Below are 19,146 nucleotides of genomic sequence, written 5' to 3'. Positions count from 1 at the left end.
GTTAAGGTTGACTGTTTTACCCTCTCCCTACCTCAGCCAAATCAAGCAGCCAAATAAATTTTACTATTGCTTCCTGAGTAGGGAAACACACACACACACGTATAAATATCTCACAGAAATAGATGGACAGCATTTTTCTTCAGTATATAAAATCTGTCTTAAAACCTTACTTTTGAGCTTTTATTCAAATACTACTCTCTTTTTACTTCACTTAAAAATATTAAAGAGGTAGAACTCAAATACCTAAGACAACCAGTACTTTGGTGTTAAACTAGATTTTAAAGACATTCTTAAGCTACCTAATATCAAGTTTCTAAGAACACAGCACTGCATTCTGTGATTGAGATTGACTGCAGAAAGTTTACTTCAATCAAGAGAGCTTAAAATTTTACATAACTTTACAGTTTATTCCTCTCCACTATCTCACAGTGCTATTAAAATTAAACAGGCTAAAACCAGGTATTATTCCTAGTTCTTCTGTAGACAAAGTAAACAAGAAGCTCAAAAGGTTTAGCAACAATAAGGGAAGCAAAACAAACAAAAAATTCAGGTTCTCAGACTCTAAATTATGGTCTATTTTAACACATTAAGAAACAAAAATAACTGTTTAACATTGTTACTATTACTACTTTGAAATAAATATTGTTTATAGGTAATGCAATATATGGAAAGAAGGAAAATATTTGTTTTATATAACATAAGCAATTTAAATGTCCTTCATATTTAAGAGATTTTTCCTTCCTTTCTAAATAATGATTTAATTCAAATTCATTATCTTAGAGCAGTTGTTTTCCCAATGCTTTTTCTCACATAGCCTTTCTTTCTTCTTATCCATTAAATAATACAAAATAGAAGAGTATCAAAAATATAATCCTGGGACTTAGTGGGTGGTCCAGAGGTTAATACTCCACACTTCCAATTCAGGGAGGCCTGGGTTCGATTCCTGGTCGGGGAACTAGAGCTCACATGCCAAAACTAAGGGTTCGAACGCCACAACTAAAGACCTGCCTGCCTCAACTAAGACCTAGCACAGCCAAATAAGTATTTCAGAATACGTATATATAAGCTTTTATTTAGAAAGCTAACTCTTATAATCTGCAGCAAATGAATAATGATTTAAGACAAATATAATGAAGTCTAAATTGTGTTTAATGGCTCTGTAGCTCAGGGATTACAGCACTGGCCTCGTAAACTGTTTTTAAGTCATTCTTTTTTTATCTTTACTCCAAAATTTTTCTCCCCAGAGTTGGTAATAAACAGAAATTATATAAAATAAAATCTCCATGTAATTAGAAGACTGCTCAACTACAAACCATGACTCACTAATTCTGAATATTAGTCAAGACAAAAGAACTCCTACACATCAAAATGACCTGGACACTGCCCTAGAGTTGAAATTCTTTTGGAATCGTTTGTAGCTGCTGTGAGTTTCTCCTTGGTTCAAAAGGAGATACATGAGGAGGAGAAATGGGTAGCAAGGGCTTGAAAAGACGACTGCTGGAATAAATGACCTGAACACACTAAGATGCCCACAGCTTTAAACAGCCTTTTACTCAGGACATTTAGACTCAAGATGGACTTGGAGCTCACTCCCCTCTATGCAGCATGTTTTACAAAATGTGAAAATTGAACAATGTATGTGAAGCAGAGTGTTGGCTGACACAGTGAGTGAGTGAGGTCGCTCAGTCGTGTCCGACCCTTTGCAACCCCATGGACTATAGTCCACCAGGCTCCTCCGTCCATGGGATGTAGATGTCCCTATTACCGTGATGGAACAGTCAGGAATTCCTCTAGACAGCCATAAACCTCCAGCCCAGGCTTTCCTGAGGTCAAAGCCTAACACTCTTCAGTCCTACGGTTCTTGTGTCCCAGAATTCAGTCCTAGCTTCCAAATACAGACCAACTGCTGAACTCTCACGTCACCCGGGTGAATGTGTGCTGTGAGCTCAGTCGACTGCTCACTTGTGTCTGACTCTTTTTGACCCCATTTTGGACTGCAGCCCACAAGGCTCCTCTGTCCATGGAATTCTCTAGGCTAGAATACTGGAGCAGGTTGACATTTTCTCCTCCAGGGAATCTTCCCGACCCAGGGATCAAACCCGTATCTCTTACGTCTCCTGAACTGGCAGGCAGATTCTTTATCACTGAGCCACCTGGGAAGCCCAGCTAATAGCTATCTTGTTCATTTGATCTCTGCAAATGGTCTCTATATTCCCAGAGATCTTCTGCAGAGCCTGCATGGAGTAATAATTCTAGATGCTTTACCATCAGTCTATATCTTGGAACCCGTAAACACATTCCTAAATTATCTACACATCAACACATGCCTAAATTACCTGCAATTAACAACCAAGGTAACTTTCTGGAAAATACCTCCTTCTCTGCTTTATTTTTAGATTTATCATTTCCTCAAAAGCTTCTTATTTTTATATTTCTCCATGGTAGGAGAAATTAGACAAGATTTGCCATCAAAGAGAAGTAAACCTAATGCTATGTACAACTTACGACAAGTCTTAGAAGAAATGTAAAATATCCTATTTCACTGTTCTAAAAAGTAAAATACAGTTAAAAGTAGCTCTATTAACTATAGAGAGTATACGTGAAGTATATGTCAATTTTAACCAGTTAACTAATTAAAATATTCTAACCCTGTATCCTCCCGGTAAATCGGAAATTAGAAAACAGGTGAGAGCACAAAGTAGGGAAATGGCAGCAATGAAGCAAAGCAAGCGCATTAACTTTGCGCAACGCCGGCAGTCGCTCTGAGCGCAGCACCAACACCACTCCCAAGCCTGGCGTCAGCCCAGCTTTCATCACTTAACTGAAGAGTGAAATCTTAAAATTACAAAAACCAATACATCGTTTTAGAAATCTCTGCACTAGGCTCACTTTTCAGAGTACTACTATCACATAAAAGTCTAAGCAGCTTAAATACTCTCATAAGAACTGGCAAAATTAGGTGGGTACCCCCAACCACTCTAAAGGCTTCAGGTTGAGACCACAATCGCTTTATACTTATACAAGTGATTAAGTGTTCCCAGAAGTTTATGAAACATTGATTAGTGGTGAAGAGAAATACATTTTGGAAAGAATACTTCTTAAAGTGCTATTTTAAGCTAATTTCCTAAATTAAATACGTACAATTAGAAGAAAAGTTTTCACATACAAAGTCATAGCACAATGATTATCATCTTATAGAAAAAAGGTAATGGAACTAATTATTTGTATTCAAGTCAAAAAGGTTTAGAAAAGACAACTCTTCAACAGGGGTATCTCGGGACTCCCCTGGTGATCCAGTGACTAAGACTCCTCGCTTCCACTGCAGAGGGTGGGGATTTGATCCATGGTGTGGAACTAAGATCCTGCATGGTGCAGTCAAAAAACATGAGGGGGCTATCTCTGAGGGCCCTATGAAAAGTACCTGGAGAGGCAACTTAGAGTAGCCTCGAGCCTGGCCCTCAATACACTTACAGTTTAGAGGAAGAAGTAACCCAAGGACAAGGTGGGGCTAATCATACGAGGCCGATGAGAAGGAAATGGATCTACTCTAAGTCATAAAGAAAATTATAAAACAGCATTCCCAGAAACCTAACAAAAACCTTAATTTGCATCACATCTTTGGGTTACATTCTGAGGTGCAGAGAGAGTGTGGGATGCAATCAAAAACTAACCTAGAAAACCCCTTTAATCTCTCCTTAAGTCAATGGCCTATATTTAGGGTATTTACTCCATCTTTCTCTTTCTCAGTGCTTCTTCCTCTGTAAAGTAAGGATTACAACGTACCTACATCATCAGGCTCATGGGAAGATTAAACAAATTAAGGTAAACTCTTAAAAGAATCTGGTATGCAGTAGTTAAGATAAAGGTAAGCTGTTATCTTTAGGACGGCTTTTTAAAAAATGTATCTTTAGACCAAAAAAAAAAATCACAGTCAATCATGAGATGGTCAAATTATAAGGCTTGGGAGAATTGAGAATGACAAAGAATAGATTCACTTCCTTCAACTGCAATCAAAATCTCCCAAGAACATATGCTCAGTACCATAAGGAGTGAGTGATGGCTGAAACTGCCTGCACTATTAAAATACTTTTTTGGCAGGACAAAAACATAGTTGCATACTCATTTCTTGTTTTTGTTTTTTGGGATTTTTTTTTTTTTTTTTGCCACACCACACAGCTTGAACCCAGGTTCCCTGCAGTGAGAGCGCAGAACACTAACCACTGGACTGCCAGGGAATTCCCTACTCATTTTAATATACTTACAATGCAGTTTCACTCTTCATTTCTCCTTTAAGCTCATTTCTTTGCTCAGTCTAGCCCTGTTCCATTGGAGGGACTGGGTGATCAATTTTTCAAGATTACTCTAAGCTTCCTTTAAGGAGTAAGTGTTTTTCTATTTTCTTTTTTTCCTTTTTTTCATTCAATTGGTCACACAACACTGGAAAAAACCCACACACACATAAAAAGTTTCTGCTGAAACAGACACACTCAAACACTTAAAAATAAAATGTCATCTCATCCAAGCTAGGAAACAATAATAAGTCTGGTTTGGAAATGGCTTAGCTACAGTTTCCCAACCAGTCCAAAAGGGCAACTCAGATGCACTGCAAGGTGATGTGTGTGTCAATATTTTGAGTTTCCTCACCCCTCTTTCTCAATTTCTGACCACAACTGGTAACCTCATCAGATGACTGGCCAGCATAAACGCACATGAAGAAATGTGATACTCTACACTTCTAATAGTTAGCAACCCGGGCTGCCCAAGCTTAGAAAAGAACCTAACTTTTTTAAAGGATAATTAATTTTTTTAGAGTTCATCAGCTAGTTCAAACAATTACATTAAAACATCAGTTCCACAGTGAAAGACATATGGAGCCGATTTTATTTCTAACTCTTAGTTTTTCATTATTTTCATTTTAAGTCACTTTGTCTAAACTCTTTAACTCGTTTTACTTTTCATCTCCAAATCAGTCATTACTTCTTCATTTAAGCAGCAACTGTTCATTTTTAAATGAACAGAGCTATTTACAAAGTATATCCTTAAACACAAGTAGAAAAATATGCAACGCACAAATAAAATATGGTTTAAGTATGATCACTCTGATGGTCGGGTGATAATGAAGTAAAAAACAGCTACACAGTGGAAGGGGAAGGAGAGAAAACAAAAACCACCCAGACATCTCATCCTGCTAAGCTAATGCCTGGAAACACTGACTTAACCATACCAATAATTTCTGTTCCACATAAAAGGCATAAATTTTAGTGGCAAGTCCTGCATAATCAACAAGTGATTTAAAAAATAGCATGAGCTTTCTTCAAAAATAAAGACATGAAAAAAATTTAATAAAATAAAGACATGAAATATAAAATAAGTGAATCCACTATTCTACACACTGGCATCTCTCATTTGGGCAGACATTGAGATTTACCCTTAAGTAAGTACTCCTCCAGGTTTACAACCCTGCCAAAGCTATTTCAAGAACCAATCATCTGATTCAGTCATTTCTCCAATGATTCCTTGTGGAGTCAATGGCTTTCATACAGAAAAATTCCCTGATCTTCAATGATACCACCAAAGGTAAGCATCTTACTTGTTTTGAGAACTTGTAAGAATTACAATAAGGTATATCTGTAAAACCATTTGTTTCCCAGAAAATACTTTAAACCAACTTTTCAAGAATATTTTTCTTAAACCAAGGACATGTTCAGAGGTTTCCACTGTAAATTGGACCATTAATTCATTAAAACTCTAAGTTATACCCAGCTACTTTGCCAAAGGAGTAAAAAATAAACTAAATATGAAAATGTAACCTATGTAATTACACATCAAAGTCTGAATCCCTTAAGGAAAATAACTGTATGTATTTCCTACATCTTGTTATATACTCCATCATCCAGTACAGCAGGGCTTCCCTGGTGGCTCAGCGGTAAAGAATCCACATGCAATGCAGGAGTCAAAGGAGACGCAAGTTCAATCCCTGGGTTGGGACAATCCCCTGGAGGAGGGCATGGCCACCCACTCCAGTATTCTTTCCTGGAGAATCCTTATGGATAGAGGAGTCTGGTGGGCTACAGTCCATAGGGTCACACAGTCAGACATGACTGAAGCGACTTAGCACACATGCTAGTACAGCATCTTGCACAAAATTAATGTTTAAATCTCTGAATAAAATACTAATGGAGAAATGATGTAATTACACTATTTATCCTAAACTTTTCTCATGGATATTGAATCACTACCTACCACATGAAAGGACTGATATATAGAATCCAAAAAACCAGAATGCCTCTCTATATATTGCAACTTGGCACAGAACTGAGTGGAAAAGTGTAAGAAGCACATCATTTGACAATTTCTAATAATCTATTTCAACTGCCAGTGGCTTTGAAGAATATAAAGTTCAGAAAAATAGCCCTTGCCTTGTTAAAGTAGAAAAAAAACAAAAATCATGACTTACCGAAGATTGACTATGTGCTAAGAGCTTTCAGGATGACAAAGAGGCCTACAACAACGAGAAGTGACAGCTGTGTGTGCACGTGGTGATGGGGGAAAAGGAGTACCTTCTTAAGAAAGCTATAATAATGTGGAACATGGAACAGTCACTTCTAGCCTGAGCAGAGGAAGAGGTAGACAATGAAGCATGATTTCACTATAGTATTTGAAATTGAAGGGGAAGCATTTTAATACATACATGTAAATGTTTTTCTTTATAAAAAAACAGAATTTCAATGTACATATTTTAGTACCCTACTTTTTTCACTTAGTGTATCTTACCACTCAAGATTAATTGAAATAATTATTTACAAGTTAACTGAATATATTTTAGATAAAAAGGGGATGAAGGGTATAAGGAAGGTAAGGACAACTACATGTACTAACTTAATAAAAAATCTTTTTTTCAAAAGAGGAGTCATTAATTGTGTAATTAATCTATCTCTTTGAAGAACATTATATACAAATACATTTATAAAGGAGGAAAAATTCCATAGATGCAAATACAGCCAACTTCCTAAACTTCTGGTTTGCTCAGTTGATTGAATTAACAGTTAAGAAAAAAGCCTAGAGCCACTTCACATCCATTAGGACAGTTATTATCAAAAAACAGAATATAACAAGTATTAGCAAGGATGCAGATAAACTGGAACTCTCATGCATTGCTGCTGCTGCTAAGTCACTTCAGTCATGTCCGACTCTGTGTGACCCCATAGACCCCATAGATGCATTACTGGTGGGAATATAAAATGATGCAGCTGCTGTGGAAAATAATTTGGCAATTCCTCAAAAGTTAAACAGAATTACCATCAGTTCCAGCAATTCCACTCCTGGGTATATATAGTAAAAAGAAACAAAAGCAGACTCAGACACTTACAAATCAATGTTCATAGCATCATTATTCACAAAAGCCAAAATGTGGAACCTAAGAAGAGCCCATCAACTGTTGAAAGGATAAATAAAATATTTTATGTGTGTGTGCAAGCGCGCACACACAGGAATATTATTCAACCATGAAAAGGAATAAAATTCTGACACACAGTATAATATGGATGAATCCTGAAAACACAGTAAATGAAATAAGCCAGATACAAAATTATAAGTACTGTATGATTCCCCAAAGGTCCAAAAGTCAAAGCTATGGTTTTTCCAGTTGTCATGTATGGATGTGAGAGTCGGACCATCAAGAAGGCTGAGAGCCAAAGAATTGATGCTTTTGAACTGTGGTGCTGGAGAAGACTCTTAAGAGTCCTTTGGACTGCAAGGAGATCAAACCAGTCCATCCTAAAGGAGATCAACCCTGAATATTCACTGGAAGGACGGATGCTGAATCTGAAGCTCCAATATTCTGGCCACATGATGCAAAGAGCTGACTTACTGGAAAAGACCCTGATGCCGGGAAAGACTGAAAGCAGGAGGAGAAGGGCATGACAAACGATGAGATGGTGAGCAAGTTCTGGGAGATGGTGAAGCACAGGGAAGCCTGGTATGCTGCAGTACATGCAGTTGCAAACAGTGGGACACAACTGACTGACCAACAATGATTCCCTTTATATGAGATACTTGGACTAGCAAATTCACAGAGAGAAAGCAGAGTTTACCAGGGGCTGGAGGTAGGGAGGAATTGGGAGTTACTGTATCAATATAATTGTTACAGGGTTCTATCTGGTATGATGAAAATTTCTAGAAACAGATTAGCAGTCATGTTTGCACAACACCTGACCAACCTAGATAGCATATTAAAAAGCAGAGACATTACTTTGCCAACAAAGGTCCGTCTAGTCAAGGCTATGGTTTTTCCCGTGGTCACGTATGGATGTGAGAGTTGGACTGTGAAGAAAGCTGATCGCCAAAGAATTGATGCTTTTGAACTGTGGTGTTGGAGAAGACTCTTGAGAGTCCCCTGTACTGCAAGGAGATCCAACCAGTCCATTCTAAAGGAGATCAATCCTGGGTGTTCACTGGAAGGACTGATGCTAAAGCTGAAACTCCAATACTTTGGCCACCTCATGCGACGAGCTGACTCACTGGAAAAGAGTCTGATGCTAGGAAGGATTGGGGGTGGGAGGAGACGGGGACGACAGAGAATGAGATGGCTGGATGGCATCACCGACTCAAGGGACACGAGTTTGAGTGAACTCCGGGAGTTGGTGATGGACAGGGAGGCCTGGCGTGCTGTGATTCACGGGGTCACAAAGAGTTGGAGACAACTGAGCGACTGAACTGAACTGAACTGATGAATGCACTTAATGCCACTGAATAATACACTCAAATATGGTTAAAATAATAAATCTTATGTATAGTTTACCACCACCACTCCCCCCAAAAAAGCCTAAGGGGCCCATTTTGAATTGTCAGACAGCTAGATAAATACTAGGCACAGAGTATTTATGATGGTTATTCTCACATTCACATTTCTCTAATTCTAGTCCAGACTAAGACCAAGGAAGGTAGAAGAGTATCATTTATACTCTCCATGTAGAAAGCCTATGAATGCAGAAGAAAACAGCCAGTGTGGCAAGAGCAGCTTGAACCAATGCGTCAGCGAGCTGCTGAAGCAGGCAAACAGCCTCGGGGAGCTGGCACTGAGAACCCAGAGCACTCTACTGATAATGCAAAATAGAAGGGGAGCTAAGCAAGATTAATTCCTTCCATAGAAAACCTAAGTTACAAAGTTGAACATGAGTTTAGTAAGTAGCACCTTACAATTTTAATTGTAAGCATTACTGTGTGATGGGCAGTAAGAAGGAACTAAATCCACAGGTGATTAACCTGTGAATCTCTACTTATGCAAATAATGTTTACTACATAATCAAGACAAAGTTTTAAGAACTAGAGATTTATAAATTAGACATGTCTCAGCTCTAAGGAGCTTAATACTAGCCAGAGATGTAAGACATCTATATAAAAAATTCAATTCAATCACATCATTTAGCACCTTACACTCAACAAAGTGAACTGAAATCAGGGGCACCAAACACTGCGCTAAACTCTGGGTATTCAACGGTGATTAAGATACAGTCCTGTGAGAAAAGATGAGAGGTAAACAAACATTTTAATAAAATACATGTCACAATAAATGCATATCAAGTCTACAGTGTACTGTACCAAAAAAGTACATACACAAACCATTAAAGTTTAAATAAAAGGTCTTATTATGAAGTCTAGCATTAGGAGAAAGAAATGGCAACCCACTCCAGTGTTCTTGCCCAGAGAATCCCAGGGACGGGGGAGCCTGGTGGGCTTCCATCTATGGGGTCACACAGAGCTGGACACGACTGAAGTGACTTAGCAGCAGCAGCATTAATGCAGTGATTTAGATTTAGTTTCACCAAAGTGCACAGACCTGGTCCCTCAATTTCTCAAATTTTTTCACAAATGTCAACAAAGAAGGACTTGCACACTGAGTAGAAAGCATTACCTTGAATTTATAATCAAATGGGATGATAACTCACAAATGACTATATGATAAAGGCCATAAGAAAAATAAATGCAACGGTTTCACGGTAGGGTTCAAGGAAGAAAACATAATGAGAAAAAGATCAGGAAATGATATTTAGAAGATGGTGTTCAAAATGGCTCTTAAAAGAGGAACAGATAAAAGTGAGGAAATAGTGTGAATCTCTCCTCAGTAGATAAGGTCACTGAGGCAGGAACTTGCATAATTCACCCTCCACCACACTAGCCTGCTGCACTTACTTAGGTGCTTTAAAAAAAAAAAAAAGGCTTCCGAATTCCACTGAAGATAGTAAGAGAAATCCACACTACCACGATATAAAAGCAAGAACTATATGCTTAGTCTGAAAAGCAAAGGAGACTCTTGGACGATTTGCCAAAGGAAGTAAGGGCAGCTCACCGACACGTGAATATTCTTGTATCAGCACAAAACAGGCAGATACCTAAGAACTTCAGAACACACTTCCCTCCACCAAAGAAAGCTGGGTATGGGAAACAAAGGAGAAAGGAGAGTTACTCTAAACAGCCTAACTTTCTGTATCCTTTGAATTCTGGAGCATATGACTGTATAATCTATACAAAAGATTAATAAAACCTAATTTTTAAGATTCTGGTGAGGGACAGGGAAGCCTGGTGTGCTGCAGTCTATGGGGTCACAAAGAGTCGGACTTGACTTCACGACTGAACCATATACATTTATGAAGTGAGTCGGGCAGTAATGTGAAAAATGCAACTGAAGGAAACAAGAAAGAGGAGTTCAGTTTAGAGGCTCCAACGACAGTTAAGGCAGATTCAGTAATAAAAGCCTGGAGTGACCTGGGGGAAGTAGACAAAAGTTGAAAGCTCAAAAATATAGTCGTCAGTGACAATTGAGAGTGACTGAATGCTTGGAGGGACATAAGGGCCCACAACATGAACAGAATTTATCTTTACATATTTATCGACATATACTTTTCTATTATAAAACAATACATTCAGAGACAATGAAAAGTAATATAAAGTAATAGTAAATAATTTGTTTAACAGCCACTAGTAACATATACATGTGTTTTCTTTCTATGTGTGGGTTTTGAGCTTTTGTTTTTAAAGCTTGAGATGTAACTTGTATCATACAAGTCACCCATTTAAAGTGTCCAACTCAATGGCTTTTATTAGACTCACAGAGTGGTACATTTACTTCCACAATCAATTTCAGAACATTTTCAATACTTCAAAAAGAAACCCCTATCACTGTTCACTGCCATTCCCCTCTCCCTCCAGCCACTGGCAACCACAAATCTACTTTCTGTCTCTGCAGATGTGCCCGTTCTGGGCACTTCACGCAAAAAGAATCACAGAATATGTGTGGTTTTCTGACTGACTTCTTTTCTTTAACGTGATGTTTGCAAGGTTTACACATACTGGAGAATGTATCAGTTTTCCTGTTGTTCTGTCCTGAATCATGTCCAACTCTGACACCCCCACAGACTGTAGCATGCCAGGCTTCCCTGCTCTTCACTATCTCCTGGAGTTTGCTCAGATGAATTCCTTTTCACCACTGAACAGCATTCCACGTATTAAATGCCGTGTTTTTAACAGAACTACAATCATTCAGATATAGCATTTCTTGTGTCATAAATGCTTCATATATGCTACAGTTCAAGATAAGCATTGTGCCCCGTAAGGGCTGTACCACAGTTTACTTATCGTTGAACATCTGAAGTTTTTCCAGTTTTTTTCTACTATAAACAAACTTTTTAAAATGCAAATGGGAACTCCTTTCAAAATAATCTATCTAGATCCAGGGAAATGCCTCTCCCAGAAACTGAGCTTCCTAATGAGATTTGCTACAGAGAACAAAAGTCATGTTCTTCTTAGGAAAACTCAGGATTTCATCTGCCCTAAAAAGGACAAATGTTAAAAGCCATCTAACATGGAAAAGTATGGGATGGACTGAATTCAAAGAGTAAGCACTGACATATACACACCACCATGTGTAGAACAGACAGCTGTAAGGAAGCTGCTGTGTAACACAGAGCTCAGCTGGGTGCTCTGTGATGATCTAGAGAGGTGGGACGGGGCTTGGGGGAGACTTAACAAGGAGGGGATATATGTATACATATAGCTGATTCCCACTGTTATACAGGAGAAAGTAACATGACATTCTAAAGCAAGTACACTATAACTTTTCTTTTCAATTTTTGAAAAGAAAAAAAAAGTATGTCCCCATAAAACCCAGATTAAGAATGAAAACTCATAATTTTAAACACACAGTAACATAGTTAACCATTACTAGCCAGACTCTTCCTTCAGAAATGTTTACGGATGAAGAAAGTAAATACTCTGTCCAAATGTGATGCCTAGTATTAAGTAGCTTCAAAGAAATCAGACCACTCTTTTCCCTTACCCAGCAGGTTGGAAGAAAATAAACAGGAGATAAGTCTTGACTAAAACAGTAAAGATGTATTATTTACTCTTGCTACTGGATGACAGTACATGAAACCCAACAGGCAGAAAGATGTCACCCATATAGTCCACCAGGATCCTCAGAAGCAATTAGACATATCTGGTTCCCCTGAAACATTTTCACTTCCTGTGACTTCCCATTCATTAACCAAAAATGTAAACAATTTCTAAATCATAAAGGTTTTAATTCCAAATCACTTTTACGACTGTTAATCCCCACCCAGTAAAATCCCTTAGAATCTGATCTAAAAATAAAACTATGTGTCAAGTGTTCCTCAAGAAAAACTATCTACACTGATTGGAATGTGAAGCAATTAACACACTTCTTGAGTGAGTTGCCAGAGACTTGAGATAGCCTGGGCCAAAACCAGTAACAAAGGAACAACACCCACTTGACATTTTCCTTGGTTAAACTGACATTCTAGGAGTAATTTTAGGAGAAAGGCTAACAGAGCTGAAGTTAACTACTAAAATCATTGTAAGCTTCACAAGTATCCTGGGAGAAAAAGAGGAACAGAATGACTCAAGCACTATAAAATTAAAGATGAAAACTATGAAATGTAATTAAGGAATTTTTACTCACAACTTTAAGGCAAGAAAAAAAAAAAGAACAGCCATTACTATCTTAAGGATTACAGGCAAGGTAGTTAAGCCCTGTACCAAAAACACTAACTGAATTATAACACAAATAATTAGTATCACATTTGCAACCTGGGCAGTTTAGCAAATATGAATTCTTAGACATCCATACACAAAGATAAACACACACACAACAACCAAAACCCTAAACAACCTCATCCTAAATGAACACAACTGTCCCTTGATGTCCCAGTTAATTGAGTCAAGGCGAACAATTTTCCAACTACAGTCATTTCTTTCAGAGAACTGACTTTCACGACAAATATGATTTAAAAAACAAAAGATCTTTTTAAGTCAAAGCTTGACTTTATGGTTTCATAAACCCCCCACTGTCACATAGTCCACTGCCTTTCAAAGGCAATAGTTAAAATTCTCTTCTACAAGTCAACATTAAGGCATGCTGTTCATCTAACAAGCTCCTCCCAAGACCAGGGTTATTATGTATGGGCTATTATGTTAACATGCAAACAAAAGCACTCCCCACATAACATTCTTCTATTTTTAGGCAACAGGTTATTAACAAAGCTTTATCTGGAATTAAAATGTGATAGAATCATGCACCTACTACTAACAGGTTACTTGAAATAGTAATTTGAAGTTATTATATTTTCCATTTAATAAGTAACCTAGTGCTTCTGGAGAAGTCAAATTTAACTTCCAAGAAGTTGTTGTTTAATCCTCACAGCAAACTTCTACTTTGGATTTCACAAATGGCATGTTTTAAACTAAAAGCAACTACTCTCAGAGCTGTTGTAATATAATACTTAACCTTTAACCATTCTCCATTTCATCTTTTAGATACTTTTCATCGTAAGTGACCAACTTAATCTGCTTGTCACTGTTTTCTCCTGCAAAACCAAAACCTATAAAATATGTTCTGTATTTCACTCAAGCCTTCTCCTTTGAAGGCATACACATCTTTTAAGTCTTTTAAATAAGAGTTTTAGAAAACTAAGCAATTTCCTTACAACTTATAATCACAAACACTGCCTACCTAAAAAATAATAAGCTTTTACACAGAAAGAGTAACAGGTTAATTTTCCCAAGTATTCTGTGTTCAATTGGGTCAAATGTTTCTGTTGCATTTTAAACAGCACAGTTCTTAAAGTGATAAGGGTGAAAACAAGCCAAAAGAATTTTAATCTTAATGTTCTTGAGTGGTATATAATCATCACAACCCAAGAAAGATTCAGGGACTTCTAAATGAAGTCTGTTAATATCATAATAGTCACTTTAGCACAAACATTAACCACAACAATACAGCTCTTTGGGGAATATTATGTTCATAGAGCTAAAGACTTTAAAACAGAACTGGAATCCACAGAATCAATCCAAACGGTTTACTATATAAAACATTTACTAAACTAAAAATACTCAGTTGCATTCTACAATTTTTCAAATGTTTCATATAATCTGCCAATTTCTAAGCAATTGGGGAGCACAATTTATGTTGTCAACAGCCATTTAAAATGCGGTATTAGTAGACTGTCTTACATTTATAAAGACAACATTTTTGTGAGCAAGCACAACTTCAGAAGAACCTTTTGCAAGAATCCCGAGAAATACGAATTCTGTTCATTCACCACAGTGCAAGAGCAAAATATTTGACACAAAGCATTTATCAAAATTTCCTTGACGGAGCTTAACAAAGTAAATGTGTGCAATTACTAACAGCTTTAACGTCATCAAGAGAAGGGGGGAAATCGATTATCCGCAAGAAAATTAGCAACACTCGTCTAAAATAACTCCAATTAAACCAACTAGCGCGCCGTCTATGGGGTCACACAGAGTCGGACACGACTGAAGTGACTTAGCAGCAGCAGCTCACTGTTTTCAACAAGAAAAGATCCTTCGCAAGCTTGGCAACCTTTGTTTCAGACCCTCATCTCTCACCACTTCCTTCCTGCACCCCAGACGGCTTGCTGCTCCCCAAATTCATCCCAATTCCTGCACATCTCGGGGCCTCTGTACCAGCTGTTTCCTCAACTTAGCCTGCTCCACCCTCCCCACCTGAAGAACATTTTATTTGCTCAGCACGAAAAGTCCCCTCCAGTCTACGAGCTCCCTCAACTCCCCCAGGCAAAACGAGTTGTTCCAAACTACCACGACCCTCGGTAAACCCATCCTAATCACAGCGTATTGTTTTCACACTTGGGAGCGAACAGAGGGGCCGCCTACCTCCACTCAGACCCGAGAGGACGAAGCAGGCAGAAATAATGAACGCGGGCTGAATCCATTCCCTCCGTAAGACTTTTCAGAATCCCGTCACACCTAGAGGAGGCACAGCAGACCCTAACCTTCCTCCCACCAGAGAAAGGGGCACACCCTGGGCCCCTGAGAGAGAACAATGAATGAACATAGCCGCCTCGCCTCTCTCAGGGCATCGACTGGCTCTGCAGAGCCTCTGCAGCTGCAGGGCTGAAGCGTCCAGGCGGCTCTCCCTTCACACAAAGGAGCCCTGGATCTTTATTCCCAAGCATCCCAATGGTGTCATCAGTAACCCGCAGACTCCTGGGCCCCCGATCCCTTCCTTTGTGGTGGGACACCGACCTATTTCCTCCTCTCGTCCCCGACTGCTCTCACCTTGCCGAAAAGGGTGTCACTTGAGAGAAGATGCAAGCCCGGGTCCCCCCACTCCGCGGCCAGAAACAAACGACGGTGGTCCACCTCAGTGACAACGCGGATTCGAGGCGTCCCGGGGCCGAAATACAAGGACTGGGCGACGGGAACTGGGGTGGCGCCCGCACGTCTCCCCGAAGCACAAGGAAACTCTGAGTGGGGAAAGTGGGGACTCGGCTCGCCGGCCATGACGCCGGGCCCCGGGGCCCCCGCCCGCCAAGCGCCACCCGGGGTGACAGCGGCCTGGCCCGGCCCTCCGCCCGCCCGCCGCGGGGCCGCTCCGTCAGCGACGCCCGGGCCGGGCCGCCCGGGAGCCCGGCCCACTCAGCCCCGCCGCCCCGCTCCCAGGGCCCGGCCCTGCAGCCTACCTGAGGGAGCCCGGCCGCCTCCGCGTCCAGTCGTCCGGCGGCGCTGGTCCGCTCCTCCTCCCCGCGGCGGGTGAGGGAGCGGGAGGCGATCACATTCGGCGCGTCCCCAGCCCAGGGGACGGGGCCCCGGGCAGCTCTCGCATTGTCCCACTCGCGCTCCGCGGCCTCAGGGCACACACCCCAAAGGCCGGCCACCTGGCCCTCTCCGGGGCCCAAGAGCGGCAGGAAAGCCTTCCCGTCTCAATCTCCTTCTCGTCTTAATCCCGCCATCTAAGATGGCGGCCCCAGCGCCCGCACTGGAGAGGCTCTCGGGCGGCCCCGGCAGGCGAGCCCTACACTCGGTGCTCCTCCTCCCGACCTGCGCCGCCACCGGCTCTGCTTCTGCGCGGGCCCGCCTAGGAGCCGACTTCAAACTTGGCTCGGGCATCCATCGCTCTGGCCTGAACCCTGGTCCCGCCTCCTAGTGGGCGTGGCCTGGAGATCGCGCTGGTCGCCATTTCGGAGCCGTGAAGGCTCTAGGGCGGGTGCTGACTGGCCAACGGAGTGGCAGTCGAGTAGGGTCAGACTTTCGCTGCCCTGAAGGGGTCTGAGACTTAAAAGGGAGAAGAAGGCCAGCCTGGTGATATCTCAAGGTCCAAAGATAACCAAATGAGCCCGAGGACTCAGTGTAGAGAATAGTGTCCAGCTTTGGCGTGTCCTCCCTGGAGTCCGACGCATCAGGTGACACATCGCGACTCTGTCGTTTACCCATCATGTGGGAAAGTCGGTAAACTTTTGAGTCTCAGTTCGTTGGTGGCTCAGACGGGAAAGAGTTTGCCTGCAGTGCAGGAGACCCAGGTTGGATCCCTGGGTCGGAAAGACCGCTGAAGAAGGGAATGGGTACCCACTCCAGTATTCTTGCTTGGGAAACCCCATGGACACAGGAGCCTGGCGGCTACAGTCCATAGGGTTGCAAAAGAGACACAATGTAGCTACTAAACAGTAACAACAAATGGATATTTTAATGCATATACCCATCGCCTCAGCAAGTCCACTTCTGGAAACTAATTCTAGAGGAATAGGTCCACGTAAGCACAAAAAGGAGAAGGCAATGGCAACCCACTCCAGGACTCCTGCCTGGAAAATCCCATGGACGGAGGAGCCTGGTGGGCTGCAGTCCATGGGGTCGCTAAGAGTCGAACATGACTGAGCGACTTGACTTTCACTTTTCACTTTCATGCACTGGAGAAGGAAATGGCAACCCACTCCAGTGTTCTTGCCTGGAGAATCCCAGCGATGAGGGAGCCTGGTGGGCTGCCGTCTATGGGGTCGCACAGAGTCGGACACGACTGAAGCGACTTAGCAGCGCAGCAGCAAGCACAAAAAGGCACTCGCTAAAATGTTCATTGCCCTGTTGTTTGCATTGGAGATGACACTGGAAAAAATGTTACTTAGTTAAAAAGGAAACTGTTCACATAAAGGGTGCTATCTCCACAGTACAGGATCAGTTCAGTTCAGTTCAGTCGCTCAGTCGTGTCCGACTCTCCGCGACCCCATGAATCACAGCAAGCCAGGCCTCCCTGTCCATCACCAACTCCCAGAGTTCACTCAAACTCACATCCACAGAGTCGGTGATGCCACCCAGCCATCTCATTCTCGGTTGTCCCGTTCTCCTCCCGCCCCCAACCTTTCCCAGCATCAGAGTCTTTTCCAGTGAGTCAACTCGTCACATGAGGTGGCCAAAGTATTGCAGTTTCAGCTTTAGCATCAGTCCTTCCAATGAACACCCAGGAAGTGAAGAGGAACTAAAAAGCCTCTTGATGAAAGTGAAAGAGGAGAGTGAAAAGGTTGGCTTGAAGCTCAACATTCAGAAAACAAAGATCATGGCATCTGGTCCCATCACTTCATGGGAAATAGATGGAAAAACAGTGGAAACAGTGTCAGACTTTATATTTGGGGGCTCCAAAATCACTGCAGATGCCGATTGCAGCCATGAAATTAAAAGACGCTTACTCCTTGGAAGGAAAGTTATGACCAACCTTGATAGTATATTAAAAAGCAGAGACATTACTTTGCCAACAAAGGTCCGTCTAGTCAAGGCAATGTTTTTTCCCGTGGTCATGTATGGATGTGAGAGTTGGACTGTGAAGAAAGCTGCTCGCCGAAGAATTGATGCTTTTGAACTGTGGTGTTGGAGAAGACTCTTGAGAGTCCCTTATACTGCAAGGAGATCCAACCAACCAGTACAGGATATCCATCTGTTAAAAAGAATCAGCTAGTTCTATATACTGATTTTTTTTCATCGAAGACACTACATTTTAAAAAGTAAAACATGTACAGAATGACTGTTCATTCTAACACGGGCACACAATACTACCCAATACCATGTACATTTTTTAATTTAAATTTTTATTGAAAGCCTGTTAGTACCACACGTTGTTCTCTGTATTGGGAAGTCAGCAATAATCAAAAGCTCTGTCTTATGAAGAGAAAGCCAAAGAAAATATAGTTAGTCCTATGTACAGTATAAAGGGAAATGAAGATGAAGCAAGAAGAGAGAACGACAGGACTGTGTGGACCCGGCTTCCTCAGTGGCTCTGTGGAAAAGAATCCACCTGCCAATGCAAGAGACAGGTTCCATTCCTGATTCAGGAAGATCCCACATTCCGAGGAGCAGCTAAGCTCATGTGCCTTAACTATTGAGCCTGTGCTCTAGAACCCAGGATCCACAACTACTGGGCCCATGTACTGCAACTAGTGAAGCCTGCAAGCCCTAGGGCCGTGCTCGACAGCAACAAGAGCCACTGCAAGAAGCCTGCACACCTCAACTAGAGAGTAACCCCTCCACTTGCTGCAACTAAATAAATAAAATTATTTTTTTAAAAGAGTATGTGGACCTATGATGCTGCTACTGCTAAGTCGCTTCAGTCGTGTCCGACTCTGTGCGACACCATAGACGGCAGCCCACCAGGTTCCCCCATCGCTGGGATTCTCAGGCAAGAATACTGGAGTGGGTTGCCATTTCCTTCTCCAATGCATGAAAGTGAAAGTGAAGTCTCTCAGTCGTGTCCAACTCGGACCTATATATAAATATAAAGTAATATGTAAAAACAAATACAAAAGTATAAAAATATGCATAAGTATGGAA

The 19,146-nt window shown here is 41.1% G+C and overlaps 1 protein-coding gene across 4 annotated transcripts in view; it reads right to left on the bottom strand.

The window, feature by feature from the left end:
- The window catches only part of RAF1 (Raf-1 proto-oncogene, serine/threonine kinase), a 73,375-nt gene extending 56,989 nt beyond the window's left edge, over positions 1 to 16,386 (bottom strand). Inside the window, exons 1-2 of one of the 4 annotated variants that reach the window (XM_088831614.1) lie at positions 16,020 to 16,386; positions 15,616 to 15,803 (exon numbers count right to left, since the gene is read on the bottom strand). The gene's annotated coding sequence lies outside the window, so the exon portion shown is untranslated. Of the gene's footprint in view, positions 1 to 15,210; positions 15,230 to 15,615; positions 15,804 to 16,019 lie in introns of those variants that run through there. The other 3 variants (XM_055413545.2, XM_055413548.2, XM_055413547.2) reach the window with 3 other exon arrangements.
- Positions 16,387 to 19,146: the final 2,760 nt, after the last annotated feature.

Source organism: Moschus berezovskii, chromosome 24 (genome assembly GCF_049115385.1).
Source record: "Moschus berezovskii isolate FMDL1 chromosome 24, NW_MosBer_1.0, whole genome shotgun sequence".
Lineage (NCBI taxonomy): Eukaryota > Metazoa > Chordata > Mammalia > Artiodactyla > Moschidae > Moschus > Moschus berezovskii.
The sequence above is the reverse complement of the archived record's forward strand: the minus strand, read 5'-3'. Positions and strand labels throughout refer to the sequence as shown.